The sequence below is a fragment of the Culex quinquefasciatus genome, chromosome 1 (assembly GCF_015732765.1).
Source record: "Culex quinquefasciatus strain JHB chromosome 1, VPISU_Cqui_1.0_pri_paternal, whole genome shotgun sequence".
Lineage (NCBI taxonomy): Eukaryota > Metazoa > Arthropoda > Insecta > Diptera > Culicidae > Culex > Culex quinquefasciatus.
The window spans coordinates 58,800,223-58,819,999 of record NC_051861.1 but is presented as its reverse complement, the minus strand read 5'-3'; positions in this window follow the sequence as shown (position 1 = coordinate 58,819,999).

The window sequence follows — 19,777 nt, the reverse complement described above, 5'->3', positions numbered from 1 at the left end:
TCCGCCGGAACCGTACGCTTTCCAGCTGCAGGAACGGTTGCCCTCGTGTTTCGCTGAGAGCGGGGAGCTGCTGTTTTCTTCTTCCTCGCCTGTTCTTCGAGCTCTTCGTTGAGTTGCTGCGCATTCTCCCCCAGGTTTGCCTTCCGTGGCAGTAAACACACTTCGGTGAGGTTTTTTTTTTTTTTTTTTTTTTTTTTTAATTTATATTTATTCAAATTTCTTTTCCATGTACATTCATTCAGTTAAAATATTATTGAGTGTCCAATCACAAATGATGACTTTTCACCTCAATTTTAAATACTATCAACTTTCATTTATTCATGAAATATTGTAGCTTTCGCTATTCAGTGATTTCAAATGTAGGAGGTCCTACATGTACAAAAGGGAAAAGGGATACCTTAAAACTAACTTATAACTATATAAAGAGCGGATCAATGCAGCTGAAGACTGCAATGATTTTTGTCGAAATGCATCAATTATCTTATTGGACATAACATCCAAAGTGTCAACTTCGGCTAATTGATGAAGTTCACTGGTGCTGAACCAGGGAGGAAGTTTCAGAATCATTTTCAGAATTTTGTTCTGAATCCTCTGAAGTTTTTTCTTCCTGGTTAAGCAACAGCTTGTCCAGATCGGCACAGCATAAAGCATGGCAGGTCTGAAAATTTGTTTATAAATTAACAGTTTATTCTTGAGACAAAGTCTAGAATTCCTGTTTATAAGTGGATACAAACATTTAATATATTTGTTACATTTAACCTGGATACTTTCAATGTGATCCTTGTAAGTAAGGTTTTGTCAAAACCAAGTCCAAGATATTTCACTTGATCCTCCCACTTTAAATTTACCTCATTCATCTTTATAATGTGATGACTTTTTGGTTTAAGAAAATCAGCCCTTGGTTTGTGAGGGAAAATAATAAGTTGAGTTTTGCAGCATTTGGAGTAATTTTCCATTCTTTCAAATAAGAATTGAAAATATCCAAGCTTTTTTGTAATCTTCTTGTGATGACACGAAGGCTTCTGCCTTTGGCGGAGATGCTTGTGTCATCAGCAAAAAGTGATTTCTGACATCCTGGGGGCAAATCAGGCAAGTCAGAAGTAAAAATATTGTATAAAATTGGACCCAAAATGCTTCCTTGAGGGACGCCAGCACGTACAGGTAGTTGATCAGATTTGCTATTCTGATAACATACCTGCAGAGTACGATCCGTCAAATAATTTTGAATAATTTTCACGATATAAATCGGAAAATTAAACCTTTTCAATTTCGCAATCAACCTTTATGCCAAACACTGTCAAATGCTTTTTCTATGTCTAGAAGAGCAGCGCCAGTAGAATAGCCCTCAGATTTGTTGCTTCGAATTAAATTTGAAACTCTCAACAACTGATGAGTAGTTGAATGCCCAAGGCGAAATCCAAACTGCTCATCAGCGAAAATTGAATTTTCATTAATGTGCGTCATCATTCTATTAAGAATTATTCTTTCGAATAATTTACTAATAGATGAAAGCAAACTAATGGGCCGATAGCTTGAGGCTTCAGCAGGATTTTTATCCGGTTTCAAAATCGGAATTACTTTGGCATTTTTCCAACTACTGGGAAAATATGCCAAATCAAAACATTTGTTGAAAATTTTGACCAAGCAACTTAAAGTTGCTTCTGGTAATTTTTAATTAAAATGTAAAAATGCCATCCTCACCAGGGGCTTTCATATTTTTAAATTTTTGATAATAGATTTTATTTCATTCAGATCCGTATTAAAAACTTCATCTGATGAAAATTCTTGTTCAACAATATTCTGAAATTCTATTGAAATTTGATTTTCAATAGGACTCAAAACATTCAAGTTGAAATTATGAGCACTCTCAAACTGCTGAGCAAGTTTTGAGCTTTTTCCCCATTAGTTAATAGAATATTATCACCATCTTTTAAAGAAGGGATGGGTTTTGAGGTTTCTTAAGAACCTTTGAAAGTTTCCAAAAGGTTTGGAATAAGGTTTAATTTGTTCGACATCTCTTGCGAACTTTTCATTTCGCAGGAGAGTGAATCTGTGGTCAATAACCTTTTGCAAATCTTTTGAATTCGCTTCAGTGCAGGATCACGAGAACGTTGATACTGTCTTCGGCGAACATTTTCAGACGAATCAGAAGCTGAAGATCGTCATCAATAATGGGAGAATCAAATTTGACTTGGACTTTAGGAATAGCAATATTCCTAGCATCCAAAATTGCATTAGTTAAAGATTCCAAGGCTGAATCAATATCAGCTTTGGTTTCTAAAACAAAATCATGATTTAAATTATTCTCAATATGATGCTGATACCTGTCCCAATTAGCTTTGTGGTAATTAAACACAGAACTATTGGGTCTGGTAACTGCTTCATGAGAAAGTGAAAAAGTTACTGGAAGATGATCAGAATCAAAATCAGCATGAGTCACTAAAGGACCACAATACTGACTTTGATTTGTCAACACCAAATCAATTGTTGATGGATTTCTAACAGAAGAAAAGCAAGTTGGCCCATTCGGGTATAAAACCGAATAAAGACCAGAAGTGCAATCTCTGAACAGAATTTTACCATTGGAATTTACTTTTGAATTATTCCAAGATTGGTGTTTGGCATTAAAATCACCGATGATCAAAAATCGAGATCTATGCCGAGTAAGTTTATTCAAATCCCCTTTGAAATAATTTTTATTTTCCCCAGTGCATTGGAATGGCAAATATGCAGCTGCAATCATAATTTTCCCAAAAGAAGTTTCAAGTTCAATGCCCAAACTTTCAATAACTTTTAACTTAAAGTCACGTAACGTGCTATAAGTCATACTACGGTGGATAACTATTGCAACTCCACCGCCATTTCGATTCATTCGGTTATTAGTTATAACTTTATAATCTGGATCACTTTTCAAATAAGTGCCAGTTTTTAAAAATGTTTCGGTTATAACAGCAACATGCACGTTATGAACTCGTAAAAGTTGAAAAATTCATTTTCTTTCGCTTTTAAAGAGCGAGCATTAAAATTCATAATATTGATGGAATTACTTAGATCCATGATTAAACTTCAGGGTAAGAACAACATCATTCGCAAATTTTAATCCAATCTGGATTGCTTCCATCATGGATGTAGCATTACTCATTGTTTGAATCAAACCAAACAGTGAGTTTTGCAAAAAGTCATTTTTCAAACGTAACATCGCCGAGATCAGAAGATCCCAAAGCGTTGCCAGCAGAAAAATTTTCAAATGAGATTTGAGGTACCTGCCCAATTTCAGAAAGATTGGTAGAGGATTTAAAATTCGTGGATGAACCCGAACCCGAAACGACGTTAGCATAAGAAATGCCATTGTTGTTACCTAACTTTTCCACGGTAGGGGTATTTCTAGAATTGTTCGAGTGAGACAGCACGAACGTTTGATTTAAAGATGCAGGTACAACCTGACTTTGAGAAAATTTCGGTTTGGATTTCGGCTGATGCTTAGCACGAGAATCCAAAACCTTTTTCTGATGGGGCAATCCCAAAAATTTGATTTGTGATTTCCACCACAATTTGCACATTTAAATTGGGTGACTTCTTTCACGGGACAATTGTCCTTGTCGTGAGAAGAATCCCCGCAAACCATGCATTTTGGAACCATGGCGCAATGATCAGTACCGTGACCGAATGCCTGACAACGCCGGCACTGGGTCAGATTCTGGCCATTACCGCCATGTTTCTTAAAATGCTCCCACTTTACCCGTACATGGAACAAAAACTGAACTTTGTCCAAAAGTTTCAAATTGTTGATTTCATTTCTGTTGAAATGAATCAGATAGAATTGTGAAGTCAAACCAAAGCGAGAAATATTCCCGTTTGATTTTTCTTCATTGGTATTACTTGGGATGGGGCAAAGCCAAGCAACACCTTAAGTTCGTTTTTGATCTCATCCACCGACAAGTCGTTGGAGAGACCTTTCAAGACCGCCTTGAATGGCCGAGCATTCTTGGTCTCATACGTGTAGAAATTGTGTTTGTGGTTTTCAAATAACCAACAAAAGTTTGGTGATCTTGTAAAGATTCCGTCAACAAGCGACATTCTCCTCTTCGACCAAGCTGGAACGAAACTTTCAAATTGCAAGTTTCCTTGCAATTCTTCAGTTGCGTTCGAAAGCTGGCCAAATCGGAGACGGAAGTCACTACAATTGGCGGAGCCTTTACTCGTTTCTCGACGGCAGAAGGCTCAGTACGAGGAGAAGGTTCCATGTCTTCAGTTTCGGATAAAACACCGAAACTGTTTGTCAATGGAATTGGAGGATTGACCTCACATTCAGAATCAGAATCAGACCTCAGAAGAGGCTGTTTTCTTTTTCTGTTTCCGTTAGCCGGTTTAGCGTTCAAACGCTTCACCGACGTAACGACCAAATCTTCAGAAGATTTGCGTTTACCTTTGTTTTGACGCATTTTGCAAGCAAAGTTCTCTTAAAAGATGGCTTCGTTTGTAAAATACAACAAAATTTCAGGCGGGGTTAGTCTTGAAAAGACTGTTTAGAATTTTGGAAAGTAACTCAGGTAGTCTTTAAAAAGACTGTGAATTTTGTTTTGAAATAACTCTGAGCTTAGGTAGTAAAAAATACCGCAGCTCTAGTGTCCGTTCACCACGAAGGTTCGCAAGACACTGAACTTCGGTGAGGTGTGTTTCACCGCACTTCACGCAACGCGGCTGAAGGTTGCAGTGCCGCGAGCCGTGGCCGTATTTTTGGCAACGGTGACATTGCGCTGCGTCCGTCGGGTGTTTTGCGTAGAACCTCCAGTTCACCCAAAACCCGTCCAACGCCTTAATCCGCCGCAGGTCCTGTATTTTCATGGTGCCGCGGTCGAAGTACAGCAGGTGTTAATACGTCTTATTTTCGTGGACTTTCTTTTATTCAAACAATGTACACATTTGTCGGTTGTACTTCAACTCTGCTCGTCCAAGGACTACCAAACTACCTTGTAGTATTATAATTGTCTACCTATCGACTTTACTTCATTTTACCTCCTAGATTTAGTCTTGTATTGTGGTCCTTGCGTTTACCTGTTGACGTACATAAGTTTTATTGTCTTAAATCGCCAAACAGAGATGGTAAATATGGAAAAAGGGCGTGTTGTGGTTCAGGCCACAACATCACTATCCCCCTCGGAAAAGGTTTTTTATTATCTGAATGATCTTTTTTTTCTTTTCATTTAACGTTATGAATACTAATACAAAACTTTTAAACCATAATCATATGACATTTGTAGAAATGTTGTCTAAATTTGTACACGGAAAGGAATTCCATTTAAAATTTAGCAATTCAAATTAGCTGGCTTCAAATTGGTGAAACAGTGATTTTTTTGGTTGAATCAGCTAAAATTTCAGCTAAATTTACCAATCTGGAATTGGTGAAATAGCTAACCCTGATTGCTGATTTGCTTTCCAAAACTGACAGCCCAAACCAAAATGACAGGAGAGATTTTACCAAAAATAATGGTGTTTCAGCACAATTTTGCGTAAAATTACCAAAAAAACTAGCTGGAACCGGCAGCATAGATTTTTGACAGATCATCAGTTCGAGAACAAAACAAAGCAACGTCCTGTATCGTGTTCGATCCTGTTTGAGCCGCTCAGTTCGTGAAGTTTTTTTTTTGATGATTATGTGTGTTGCAAGTGCAAGTGCAAGTGGTGATAGAATGTGTTGTGTGAGTGAATAAATTAAAAGCCAGGAAGATTTTCTGCGCATCGGCACCTGAAGGAATGTTTCAGTTGATAAGGTGAGAAGTTTTTTGTGTTGAGGGAATGTGGTTAGAAGTTGAGCCTCTCGTTACTGTTTGGAGGATGCGTAGGTAAAAATGTACTTAACATAAAGTGGGGGCATCCTAAACCACGTGAACACTTTGGCAGGGAAAGGGAGACTGGCAATTGTCCACACTCTACTTTTTTGTATGGACATCTGTCTACCTGGAGGGGCGGCTGGTACAGAATGTCTAGACATAGATTGGCCGATGTTTGACAAATCCGAACAAATAGGGCACCTAACGCCTTTAAAGCACATCAAAAAATAGTGTTAAATATTGTTAGAAACGAAGTTAAATGAAGTTCAATTATGTTAAATTAAGTGAAATTAAGTTTAATCAATTTAAGTTTTATTAAATTAGTTAATTTTAGTTAAATTAAGAAGAGTTTATAAAAATAAGTTAAATTAAGCCAAAATTTAGTTTAATTCAGATAAATTTAGTTGAAAATAGTTATTTTTAGTGTAATTTATTTGAATTTGTCCAAATTTAGTAAAATTAAGTTGTGTTAAGTTAAATTTAGTGAAATTAATAAAATTAAGCAAAATTAAGAAAATTAAGCAAAATTAAGTAAATTTAAGCAAAATTATGTAAAATTATGTAAAATTAACTAAAATTAATTAAATTAAGTCAAATTAAGTAAAATTAAGTAATATTAAGTAAAATTAAGTAAAATTAAGTAAAATTAAGTAAAATTAAGTAAAATTAAGTAAAATTAAGTAAAATTAAGTAAAATTAAGTAAAATTAAGTAAAATTAAGTAAAATTTAGTAAAATTAAGTAAAATTAAGTAAAATTAAGTTGTGATAAGATAAATTTTGTAAAATTTAAAAAAATTAAGTTAAATTAATAAATTAAATTTAAATTAAGCAAAATTAATTAAAATTAATTAAAATTAAGTAAAATTAATTAAAATTAAGTAAAATTAAGTAAAATTAAGTAAAATTAAGTAAAATTTAGTAAAATTAAGTAAAATTAAGTAAAATTAAGTAAAATTAAGTAAAATTAAGTAAAATTAAGTAAAATGAAGTAAAATTAAGTAAAATTAAGTAAAATTAAGTAAAATTAAGTAAAATTATGTAAAATTAAGTAAAATTAAGTAAAATTAAGTAAAATTAAGTAAAATTAAGTAAAATTAAGTAAAATTAGGTAAAATCAGGTAAAGCTAAGTAAAATTAAGTAAAATTAAGTAAAATTAAGTAAAATTAAGAAAAATTAAGTAAAATTAAGTAAAATTAAGTAAAATTAAGTAAAATTAAGTAAAATTAAGTAAAATTAAGTAAAACTAAGTAAATTTAAGTAAAATTAAGTAAAATTAAGTAAAATTCAGTTAAATTAAGTAAAATTCAGTAAAATTAAGTAAAATTCAGTAAAATTCAGTAAAATTAAGTAAAATTCAGTAAAATTAAGTAAAATTAATTTGTATTTTTGTATTTTTGTATTTCTGTATTTTTGTATTTTTGTATTTTTGTATTTTTGTATTTTTGTATTTTTGTATTTTTGTATTTTTGTATTTTTGTATTTTTGTATTTTTGTATTTTTGTATTTTTGTATTTTTGTATTTTTGTATTTTTGTATTTTTGTATTTTTGTATTTTTGTATTTTGTATTTTTGTATTTTGTATTTTTGTATTTTTGTATTTTTGTATTTTTGTATTTTTGTATTTTTGTTTTTGTATTTTGTATTTTTGTATTTTTATTTTAGTATTTTAGTATTTTAGTATTTTTGTATTTTAGTATTTTTGTATTTTTATTTTTGTATTTTTGTATTTTTGTATTTTTGTATTTTTGTATTTTTGTATTTTTGTATTTTTGTATTTTTGTATTTTTGTATTTTTGTATTTTTGTATTTTTGTATTTTTGTATTTTTGTATTTTTGTATTTTGTATTTTTGTATTTTTGTATTTTTGTATTTTTGTATTTTTGTATTTTTGTATTTTTGTATTTTTGTATTTTGTATTTTTGTATTTTTGTATTTTGTATTTTGTATTTTTGTATTTTTGTATTTTTGTATTTTGTATTTTTGTATTTTGTATTTTTGTATTTTGTATTTTTGTATTTTTGTATTTTTGTATTTTTGTATTTTTGTATTTTTGTATTTTTGTATTTTTGTATTTTTGTATTTTTGTATTTTTGTATTTTTGTATTTTTGTATTTTTGTATTTTTGTATTTTTGTATTTTTGTATTTTTGTATTTTTGTATTTTTGTATTTTTGTATTTTTGTATTTTTGTATTTTGTATTTTTGTATTTTTGTATTTTTGTATTTTTGTATTTTTGTATTTTTGTATTTTTGTATTTTTGTATTTTTGTATTTTTGTATTTTTGTATTTTTGTATTTTTGTATTTTTGTATTTTTGTATTTTTGTATTACTGTATTACTGTATTTTTTTTTTATTTGTCAATAGAATATCGCAACACAGCCGTACTATTAGGATGATCAACTATAACGTAGTTTAAAAAGCCTGGAAACTATTGAAACATCCAAAGAACTTACTCTACCAAAAACGTACCAAGAATAGCGGGAAATCATGCTACACCAGCAAAAAGTGTTTTTGAAAATTCAAAAACAACTTTACAGGCAGCAAGGGATTTTAAAATGATTTCGAAATTACCAGTTAAAACAGTCGAAAAATAAGCTGGACTTACCGAAAAACGAAGCAAAAACAAAAAAGAAACGAGCTAAATCAGCCAAAAGGCTGGGTGAATAATGCGTGCTTTGCAGGCAGCAACGGAGGCTTTTGAAAGAAAACTTGTAGAAATAGTGGAAAAATTAGCTATTTCAACCAAAACAACTACCAAGAATAGTGGCAAAGTTAGCTAAACTAGCTAAAAAGATGTGTGAAAATACCTGGCTTCGCAGCCATCAATGGAAAATTTTGAGAATGATTCCAAAAAAACTAGTTGAAACAGCCTAAAAACTTGCTGGGCTAACTATAAAATTTCCTAGAATACCATAAAATCTAGCTAAAATAGCTAACAGACCTTCTCAAAACATACAGCTTTTGAGACTGACAGCATTTTTCCAGCTTGCAAATTAGTAAAATTTACTAAAAATTTAGCTGGATTAATCATTTTTAGGACCTAGATCCAGCTGTCAAATCCAGGATTTATTTTTAGGATTTCCAGCTAAAAAAATTGGTGGTTGAAAAAACAACCAATTTTTTTAGGATTTTCAACCGAAATTTAGTAAGATTCACGATAAACCTTCTTTCCGTGTAGAGGTTTTGTTTGATGAAGATTGTTGTGATTTGTTTCATAAGTTGTTGTTGATGTTTTTGAATATTTCTGAAATACGTTATTATTTTGTTTGGTACATATTGTTTACAATAATTAACAAATATTGACATTATTTTTTTGAGTTTTTGAGTTTATCGATTATGACGAAAAAGGCACACAATGAGGTTCCGTGAGTGCCTTAGAAATGAACGGGTGCGTGACAGTTTGGTCTTCAAAGTAATGTAAATTTTGGTGTGTTATCTATTGACTTTGTTAGTGAAAAGTTGTTCTATACGATGTCCAGAACAGGAGGATTGTGAAATTGGTGAAATTCCATAGCTGAAATGATGTTTTGGTGTAGTTTTGAGGCATTTTAATTTTGCATATTTCGCTGGTGGTCGGTCAGCCATCTTCCCAAATAAAATTAGAGAGTGATAGAGCAGGGAAGAACTGTGAGTGCTTGAGTGTGGATTGGTGTCGCAAGTGGGTTCCTAACGTTGTGCGACGGCTGACAGCTGGCGTGGCCGGTACCTGATCACGTTGCAAAACCTGAAAATGGTGTGGATGATTTGGCCGCAAGATGACACGAGGAAGAAGCTACATTGCCGTCACTTTAGCACCAACCGGAGGGATGCTGCTTCACGCAGAAAAATGTTTTGTAGAATCAGCCTGTACGAGGTTTGAATCAACAAAAATTTTGTTGAATATAATCAACGCCGATTTTGCGTTGAAACAAACCTTGATTTTCTCAATTCCACAAAAGTCTTTTGTTGTTTCGAAAAAGCTGCTTTGACGTTTAGCGTTGATTCAACAAAAATAATGATTTTCAAATCAACAAAACGTTTTGTTGATTCAAATATGCCTTATTTTTCTGCGTGTTGCTTTGCCTGCTGAGATGTGTGACGGGAGGGGGTGGGGGGGATATGTGATCAAGGCTGTGAAGAAAACAGCGGCGGTTTGCATGAAGGAGGATGTGCGTTTGCTAGTGATTGTGCTGGTGGCTTGGCACACTGCAAGCGGTTGCTTTGATGCCGGTGACCGTGAGTGACCGGGAGGTCCAGACGGCGGGTTGTACTTCCGATTGAAGCTGGTGAGTTCGTTCTTTGTTGGATGTATTTGTGATTTTGAATGTTAGAGAGTATGTGTGAGTAAAACTTGTAGTTATGTTTCGGAATTGAGTTGGTTTGAGTTCGTCATCAAGCTTCAAGTTAAAATAACATTGTGAAGTTACGCAAAACCTCTCAGCTTTCCTGATACGACTAAGTGACGCAAGCGACCTTTTTTCACAGCTAAGCGTTTTGACATTTTCCCCATTGAGAAATGCCATAATCATTTCCAGAGTTTTTTTAATAGGTCCTATAAACATATAAAAGACAATAGTTTATAGGTCCTTTTAAAAAAAACTCTGGATTTAAAGAATTGTATGATTGGTCATGAATGTAAGGAAGCATGAATGAGTACTACTTTTAAATTAAATATGCTCGTCGCGTAAATAATGCATATTCGGACGATAAACTCAAACGCGTTGACTATTTATTTACTCATTACGATTTTATTTTGTTAAATCATAAAAGTAATAATGTTTTATAATCCGGTTGATATAATATTTTATACGATTTTGGTCGTCTCGGCAGATTTTTTTTGCGTTTTTTATGCATTCGTGTCGACAAATTATTTGCATTGAACGCGCGTGTTTTTATATTGAAAACATTAAAATAATTGCAACAGCAGCAAAACATGGTAACTCATCGTTCGCTTCGTTAATCAATACCACACTAAAAATCAATCATTTAAAACTCCTGTAATCATCCCAACTTACAAGTGACACTGTTTAATCCTTCATTCTTTAATTACAAATGATTTTGGTTCTATCTTTCCACAGCCGGCTGTCTAAGATTAAACCATTTTATTAAAAACTTTACAACAGATAAACGGGAAATGTCTCATCCGCAGCATCCGATTGCTTGCCTTGAGAATAATATATAATACCTTTAAACAAACACTATGATTTTGAGTCGCATCATCATCTTCTATGATAAATCCTGACCAAGCACCCTATCCTACTAACACATTTTCAGGTTTCTGGCGCTTGTGGGGTGTAAGCACAGAGTAAATCAGCTGCCCTAGTAGCAACCTGCGCTAACTAACATTCCCGTCCCTTAAAATCGAGGTCTACAAACTGACATGGCGGGCGCCGTTGGTGGCCAATGACTGTTACCTATTTGCAACTGGTCTTGCTTTAGCAATCATGGTGTTTTATCTTTTCAGCGCATTCATACATGCTGTTGATAAGGGAAACACCACTAGATCGTCGAAGCCTATAATCAGTAGTGCTGAAAGGATATTACGTTTCTGTTCAGCAACGGAGGGGCAACCATGGGTGATCTCTCATACTCATACTCATACTCATGTTTGGTACATATTGTTTACAAAACTTACTTAAAACTAATGTTAATTGATGGAACTGATTACCCGCGGTTTACTCGGGATTAGTGGGATACAATAAAAGTAGTAAATCAGTGGTAAATCGTATGGCTAAATAATTATATTTTTATGTTTACTTATATTTATATTTTTGTTTACTGTACTAATATTATTTTAATTTAAAATCTTTTTTCTAGACAGCAAAGATAATGTTTTACAATTGAAAGACGCGAAAATTAGGCTAGTACAGTGAAAGATTGCAGTAGAATATATATGAAATGTAAAATTTTCGGGATGACTGTAGGCGTTGAAAATGTGTGAATACTAGGGTGCCCAGAAAAAATGACCCCCTGCTCCACAAGCGGAAAACGGTTTATTGGGTTATTTTAAGCATCTGTGCAAATTTTGAGCGAAATTGGTTGAGATTAACCCATTGATACCCGAGCCTAAAGTTGGTGAAAAAAATGTTTTTCATACAAAATTTACTTTTTTAAATCGCTAATAACTTTTCAGGATTAAGTTTTACAGCTTTGGTATGTTCTACAAAGTTGTAGAGCATTAAATTTCCAATGAGAATCTCACTTTGGGAATATTTGGATGTAAGTAGCGCACCGTGTAGACCAAACTGTAAGAAAATTGGATTTTCCATACATTTTTTCGATTTTTCCCATACAAACTTCACCCCCGAGTATCAATGGATAAATGTTAACCGAATTTGCTCATATTTGGCCCAGAGTCCTAAAATAGGTCAAGGAACAATATTCAGCTTGTGGAGCGAGGTTTTGAGAAAAAGTCCCGTATTCTGGGCACCCTAGTGAATACACTTTGTGATGATGGTGCTGAAGATGTCTTGATATTGTTGTTTTGGAACCTTTTTGATTTAATTGTTAACGGTTTCGTTTTTGTGAATCTTTTGACGGCGAACACGATCTCGACGACGATTAGATGAAGATGAAGATGGCAAAACAAATAGAATTGTTTGGTCCTGAAGGTTGGAACGTGAGGGTCTCCTTCCCCCTACAAAAAATTGTCTTATACAGACTTTACTTAACTACATTGTATTTATTTTATTTAACTGGGTAATTCTCCGCCAACTCACACAGCAGTTGCCCCGACCCCTCTTCGATTTGCGTGAAACTTTGTCCTAAGGGGTAACTTTTGTCCCTGATCACGAATCCGAGGTCCGTTTTTTGATATCTCGTGACGGAGGGGCGGTACGACCCCTTCCATTTTGAACATGCGAAAAAAGAGGTGTTTTTCAATAATTTGCAGCCTGAAACGGTGATGAGATAGAAATTTGGTGTCAAAGGGACTTTTATGTAAAATTAGACGCCCGATTTGATGGCGTACTCAGAATTCCGAAAAACGTATTTTCATCGATAAAAACACTAAAAAGTTCTAAAATTCTCCCATTTTCCGTTACTCGACTGTAAAAATTTTGAAACATGTCATTTAATGGGAAATTTAATGTACTTTTCGAATCTACATTGTCCCAAAGGGTCATTTTTCATTTAGAACAAAATTTTTCATTTTAAAATTTCGTGTTTTTCTAACTTTGCAGGGTTATTTTTTAGAGTGTAACAATGTTCTACAAAGTTGTAGAGCAGACAATTACAAAAATTTTGATATATAGACATAAGGGGTTTGCTTCTAAACATCACGAGTTATCGCGATTTTACGAAAAAAAGTTTTGAAAAAGTTGGTCGTCATCGATCATGGCCGTTCATGGTCACCCGCGACAGACACGGACGACGAAACAAAGAGAAACGCAAAAGTAACTTTTTCAAAACTTTTTCGTAAAATCGCGATAACTTGTGATGTTTATAAGCAAACCCCTTATGTCTATATATCAAAATTTTGTAATTGTCTGCTCTATAACTTTGTAGAACATTGTTACACTCTAAAAAATAACCCTGCAAAGTTAGAAAAAACACGAAATTTTAAAATGAAAAATTTTGTTCTAAATGAAAAAATGACCCTTCTGGGACAATGTTGATTCGAAAAGTACATTAAATTTCCCATTAAATGACATGTTTCAAAATTTTTTACAGTCGAGTAACGGAAAATGGGAGAATTTTTAGAAATTTTTAGTGTTTTTTCGATGAAAATACGTTTTCGGAATTCTGAGTACGCCATCAAATCGGGCGTCTAATTTACATAAAAGTCCCTTTGACACCAAATTTCTATCTCATCACCGTTTCAGGCTGCAAATTATTGAAAATACCTCTTTTTCGCATGTTCAAAATGGAAGGTCGTACCGCCCTCCGTCACGAGATATCAAAAACGGACCTCGGATTCGTGATTAGGACAAAAGTTACCCCTTAGGACAAAGTTTCACGCAAATCGAAGAGGGGTCGGGGCAACTTTTCCCGATTTCGTGTGAGTTGGTAGAGAATTACCCAACTACAAATGTATTTTATAAAATTTCAAAACTATGTTTAATGATAATCAACATGTATGTTTGTGTCAGGCATGCCAGATTTTGAAGATTTTCGGGCACATCACAAAAACGCAAATGAGTTTAACTTGATGGCAAAATAATATTTTACAAATCTGTTTTTGGCAAAAGAAGAAAAACATTGATATCTTTTTCGGGAGTAATTCATTTAATTAAATATCATCGAATAACATGGCAAAACAATACGTTTGAGCATTGAGTCTGTGCTCGAAAATCTTCAAATGTGGCATCCCTGGTTTGTGTGTTTATATGTGTGTTTTTAGTGTATTTATGTATTTTATAATTATGTTGTATGTTGAATTGTGTTTATAATGCATGTACAGTGGAATCTCTGGCTGTCGATATTCTCGATGTCAATATTGCTCCAGCTGTCAATAATTTTTTCAGTCCCTTCAAATAGATTGCTTTGATTTTTCGTTCTATAATTTGATAACTACCGCTCTCGACGGTCCCTTCAATATCGACAACGAGAGAGTCCACTGTATTTTAGTAAATAATTATTTTTGAACATTTTATAATTCAGTTGGTTCATCTATAATGTTTATGAATCATTCAATTATGTTCCATCGGTGCGAGCGGATGGTTGTGTTTGTTTACAAAGTGAAAAAAACAGGATTGGGCAGAGTCCGATTTGCGATGCCTTTCCGTCGGGTCGCAAGATTTTTCGCGTCCGTCGCAGTGTGTTTTTCGTTTTTTTTCCGCGTGCGTGTGTGTGTTAAGGTGCGTGTCCGGAGCGGACTGTAATTCATTTCACTTCAGGCGGACTTGGGGAACCAGTTGGGAGGGTTGGAATTACCGCAAGCAAACAAAACACTAGATTTTCTCTCACTACTTTCTATTTAATAACTATAACTAAATTAAGTGAATAAAACTAGTGTCTCCTCCGACGATCGCGACGCGCTCGACTTGATGTCCGACCGGTTCGGCTGCTTGCGATAGACTTGCTGCTTCTCCGAACGATCGCGCAAACTCGTCCGTTGCACGCCAAAAAACTCTCCACTCTTCGTCGTCGTTCGGGTTGTCGCTCTTATTCTAGCACCGTCGTCATCAACGGCGCGATGTTGCCGCGCACATCGTTTGTGCGCTTCTTTCTCCCTTTCGGGCGTCGTCGTGCTAACTCGCGCAAGTCGTTGCGCGCGCTTCTTGTTGTTGTTGGCAACAACGCAGGCTGGGTTGCCACCTTCTTTTCCGTTCTCGTCGCAGCAGGCACAGTGCTGCCAAAATCAAACCAAAATTTTCTTCGAGCTGACCTTGTCAGGCTCGAACATCCTCCACCCGCGAAGAACTGCCGTTGATATCCAGGCGATCCAGAGGTCATTCTTTCTCCTCCCAGGTGTGGCCGTACTTTGACCAGGTGTTTGTTCTTTCAATTCTTCGCCGGGCGCTCTTGGGATCCGCAAGTCGATGCGAACCCCTTTCGCCCTGTTGTACAGAACCGGGCTAATCTTCGTTGCGTTCTTACAGGATGCGCCGGTCAGCGCAGTTAACAGTCGCAGGGGCTGCCAAAAGGCCTGGCCGACCCGTGGGATGTGCTCCAGTGCTTGTTGATGCTTGCCGATTGTAGGAAACCGGCATCTTGTTCTGCTTCCACTTGGACCATCTCCAGTGCCTCCAGCTGATGCTCGCTTTAGTGGATCGGCGTCTACCGACCGCTTGTGTGGAACGAATCCTTCAGTGTCACTCCTTTGCTTCTTCCATGCTGGTGCTGCAGCTGCTGGATATTTCGAACGCTCATCGCTCAGCTGTGTGTCAACTGCAGCAGCCTTGTGCGGCGCCGAGGCCGCCCTTATACGCACCGTTACTCCTCCACATGGGTTTGTAGTCTTCTCAAGTACGCTGAGTGCAGCAGAGCGCTGCGTCGTGGGACCTTGAACCTTGTGTCCTTGGTCAGGAATCGCTTGGCTTGAAAAGCCAGCGTCGTCTTCCAATGTTCGCAGTATCACGTGGAACGGCAGGTAAACTTGCTTCAAATTCGCTGGATCACTCACCTCACTTGCTTCCTTGTAAATTCCAACTTCTCGTGCGCAGGCTTCGGTGTGCTGCTCCAAGTTGGGTCGATCCTCAAACTCCGTACCTTGAATCAGGACCGCTTCTTCGTGTGCTGCGCCACTTCCAATCGTGTCGTCCAAGACCTGGCTGAAGCTCGTCTCGCGCAGAGCCACCAAGTTGACTCTGACGGCGAGTTGAACTCCAGCAGGAATCATCGATGTGTCGGAACGTTGCTGCATCTGCTCGACGCCAGCCATCTCGTTCGCGTTGTGTCCGTCCAGAGTGTCCTTCGTCAAATTTGCTTCATTCTTGGTTGCTGTTATTAATAAACCACGGCAGGGGTGTGGGCTGCAGGGTTTATTCCGAAAGTCCGCGACGGCTAACAGCGCGTCGGGCGCTAGTTGTCCTTGTCCAGAGGAGCTGGCCTCTGACGTCACTGTACTCGTGTCGGCTTGTTGTGGAGCACCAGGTTGCTCCACCTTCGTTTGTGTTGTCGATTGCTTTGAGTTTCTCTGGTACTCGGCGTGCAGCAGGGTGTGGTGCCGCTCCTCGCACGTCGCGCACGCTCCGGTGGACACACACTGCGCCGAGGTATGTCCCGTCCGGAGGCAATTGAAGCAGAGTTGCTTCTCCTTCGTCTTGATCAGCCGCTGGGGGGCTGTCATCGCTAGGAACTGCGGACACTTCCAGCTCTTGTGCTGGCCTAGTACGCACACGTCGCACGTCTGTGCCGGCTCTCTTCCGGCGGTCATGGCCATTTGCTGCTGGCCCGGGTTGTCCGTTGCGGTTTGTCCGGGTGTCTTCTCGGAAAGTTGTGACGAGTCTTTCTCGTCAGCGTTCTTGTTCGTCTCGATGACGGTCTTGGGCTTCTCAATCTTGTGTTGTTCTCGGACCGTTCACCATGCGGGATGGTAAACTCCGGTCGTACCCGATCTTCCGTGTCCAGCTGCTCTGCCAGCAGCTTCCCGGGACGCTTCTGGGGTTCGTCGATGGCCGCCTCGTTGGCGCATCCGACGATCTTAGCGGTTGTTGGGTTCGTTGTCTCGTCCACCCATTGTAGTACACCAGGCGTGTACGCGTTTCTTCGTCGTGTGGGCTCGCTCACTTCTAGCAGCTTCTCTTCGATGACCGTCAGGACCTCTGTGTGCAGGTCGTCGAAGGCGTCGTAGAGGGTATCTTGCTCGTCCCGTGATGTTGACGGAACCATGCTGTAACCGTTGGTCACAGTTCTTGAACGAACCTTCACTTTTTAATTTAATTCCCCAACATACAACATCACACCCTACAAAGCAGCGAAGGGATTTTCGTACCGCTGCGAATAAGACCGTTCTTGGCGGCGTCGCGTCGAGACGGCACACAATGGGTGGGATGGAAAATGGTGGTTTTCCCTCCAGGGAAAATAGGAGGGAGAAGTCTACCTGGCTCGCCGATCCCGAAGATCGGCCTCTTTTATTTATACAGACGTCCGTGCGATCAGTCGAGGTCGACAAGTGAGAGTGCCGTCCTTTGTGCTGTTCACACCTTGGCCTTCCGGAAGTGGAAGTGCTTGGCGGAAGTCACCAGTCCGCTCGACTCGACGACGTACGGGTTTCGGTCGGTCCAGGCCTATAAGCGCGGAGGAGCCGTTGCCTGCACCTAACAGTAATAGGACCATCAGCATCTCTGGCGCGGGGCGCCATAACCACCAAGGAGATTTCCCCTCTCGGTGGGACCAGATCGGCCAGGTGCTGGGTCCGCCGAATACGCCACTGAGGGAAGACGTCTGACGTAAGTAGGACCAGCAACGCACGCTTGGCCTACCTCTGCGTAACCCAGCCCAGCAGCTCAAGAGTTCCGGTTCAGCAGCACCAGCCATCAACCGTCATTTGGCTGCAACGAACTCCCCCCCCCCCACCTGGGAGTTCCGGCGGCACAGTCGAGGGCGCTCCTGTGACCGGTCATCGTAGAGGAGAACGCCGAAGGCGTTCAGTCGGAGGACCAGCTGCAGCAGTACGGTACGTTGTCCCAAAGTGCTTTACACGCCCACACCCACACACAAATACACGTCTTCAATAAATTATACGTTTTATTTTGAAAAGTGTGGTTCTTTGATTTTAATACCCTATCCGTATCTACCTGAATCCGCTTAGTAGTTCGTGCCGACCCTGAGTGATGAGTAGTCAGTAGCTTAGGTCTACGACTACTTTTGAGTTGATGGTCTTTTGTCCTGGAAAGGACTGAGCTAGCCGTCCTTGATAACTGACTAAAGTCAAAAGTTACAATTGGCTTCCTAGCGGAAAGTTCAGCGAAAAACGATTCAGGTTTACCGGCGGGTTAAAAATCTAAGGATTTTTTCTTCGGGAGGTGGCAGGGATCCGTACTTTCAGTACGGTTTTCTCCATCTGCACACTATCCCTCCCCTGTGGAAAATTTGTGTTAGTGTCCCCCAAAAGGGCTTAAAACGATTGAGAGTTATTGCCCCTACGCAATACTTTCCATAACCGTTGAAAGCAACGAAAAATTCGTGGTTTTGGGCAATTTGTGTTTGTCGCGAGCCGATTGAAATACTTGAAACATAAAACATAATGATCGTGAACCCTCACATACACCTGAACACAATAACAAGACAACACAATGCACAATTACCCATCCCCGGATTGACGATGAAAGATAATTAAAAATTTACGACTTATACGCTGCGCGCTGGTCGAATAAATCACACACAATCACGACAAAGAAACAACAGACAAAAATAACGAACAAAGTGGAATGGCAAGAAGTGGAGTACGACGCGGATTGCTCGGACGTCGAAGGACTGTCCGCGATGCCTTGTCCCGTCGCTCCCGGCCACCAGAACTACCCGATTAACTCGGCGATTGATGACGTTAGTTTCAGTCTGGAATTATTCCAGCAACTTCGCCAGGACGGAAGTTTGCTACCGGTGGACGTTGTCCAGATCAACCGGGTAATGCAGACGTTCCGGCGGGAGTTGAACTCGGTGCTAGAGGCCGTGTCCTCTCGGCACACTCCGGCTGAAACTGCCGCAGACCCAGTCGCAGAACGGCAACACACCGAAAAGTTGGTGGTTCCGAGTGCTGCGACTGCGGAACCTGACCAGTCCAGTTTGGATTCCGGGTACAAATCCCGAGGGAGGAAAACCCGTCCCAAGGCGGTGACCTTTTGTGTTCGCACGTCCTCTAGGAGGATCGGCGGCCAAGAATTCGGAAACGTACTGAAGACGATTCTCGGAGGTTGTTGGATTCGGACTACGAAAGTTCTCCGAAGAGTCAACCCAAACCCCATAATTCGTCGGAAGTCAAACATAAATCGAAACATAAAAAGGAAGAGGAAAAAGAACCCACAGAAATTACGAAATTTGAACCTACGAAACCCAACAAGGAACTGAGAAAGGAATTTAAGAAAATTAGGAAATTATTCAGGAAAATGATGAACGGAAAGGTGTCGGATGAGTCTGACCCGAATCTTGTGGAAACCCAGAAGTTGATTTCGGACTTGCTGGAGAAAGATCCGGATTTCCCGCTGATGGAAATCGTGGAGGAAAATTTGAAAAAGTTTATTTAAGTTTTCCCAGGTAACATTCGCCACATTCTAATTCTAGGTGGTGTCGTCGACTGATGGTTGATTGGCCACAGGTGTTGGTGAGGGATGATCTCTTTACCCTCGGAACATCCTGCTGGTCCAACTAGATGACCCGGCGCACATCCGCGGAAGAAGTTTGCTGGCAATGAATACCTGCAAAAATGAAAGAAAATGAAATAAATGAATTAAAACCGTACTATGAATGTTATGTGTTGTGAAAATTTATTTATTTTTATGTTGTGAAATTGTGAAAGTGTTGCTCGAAGACTGATGGATTAAGTTCCCAGTCGTAAAGAGAGCATAAGTAGTTGGTGTCGCT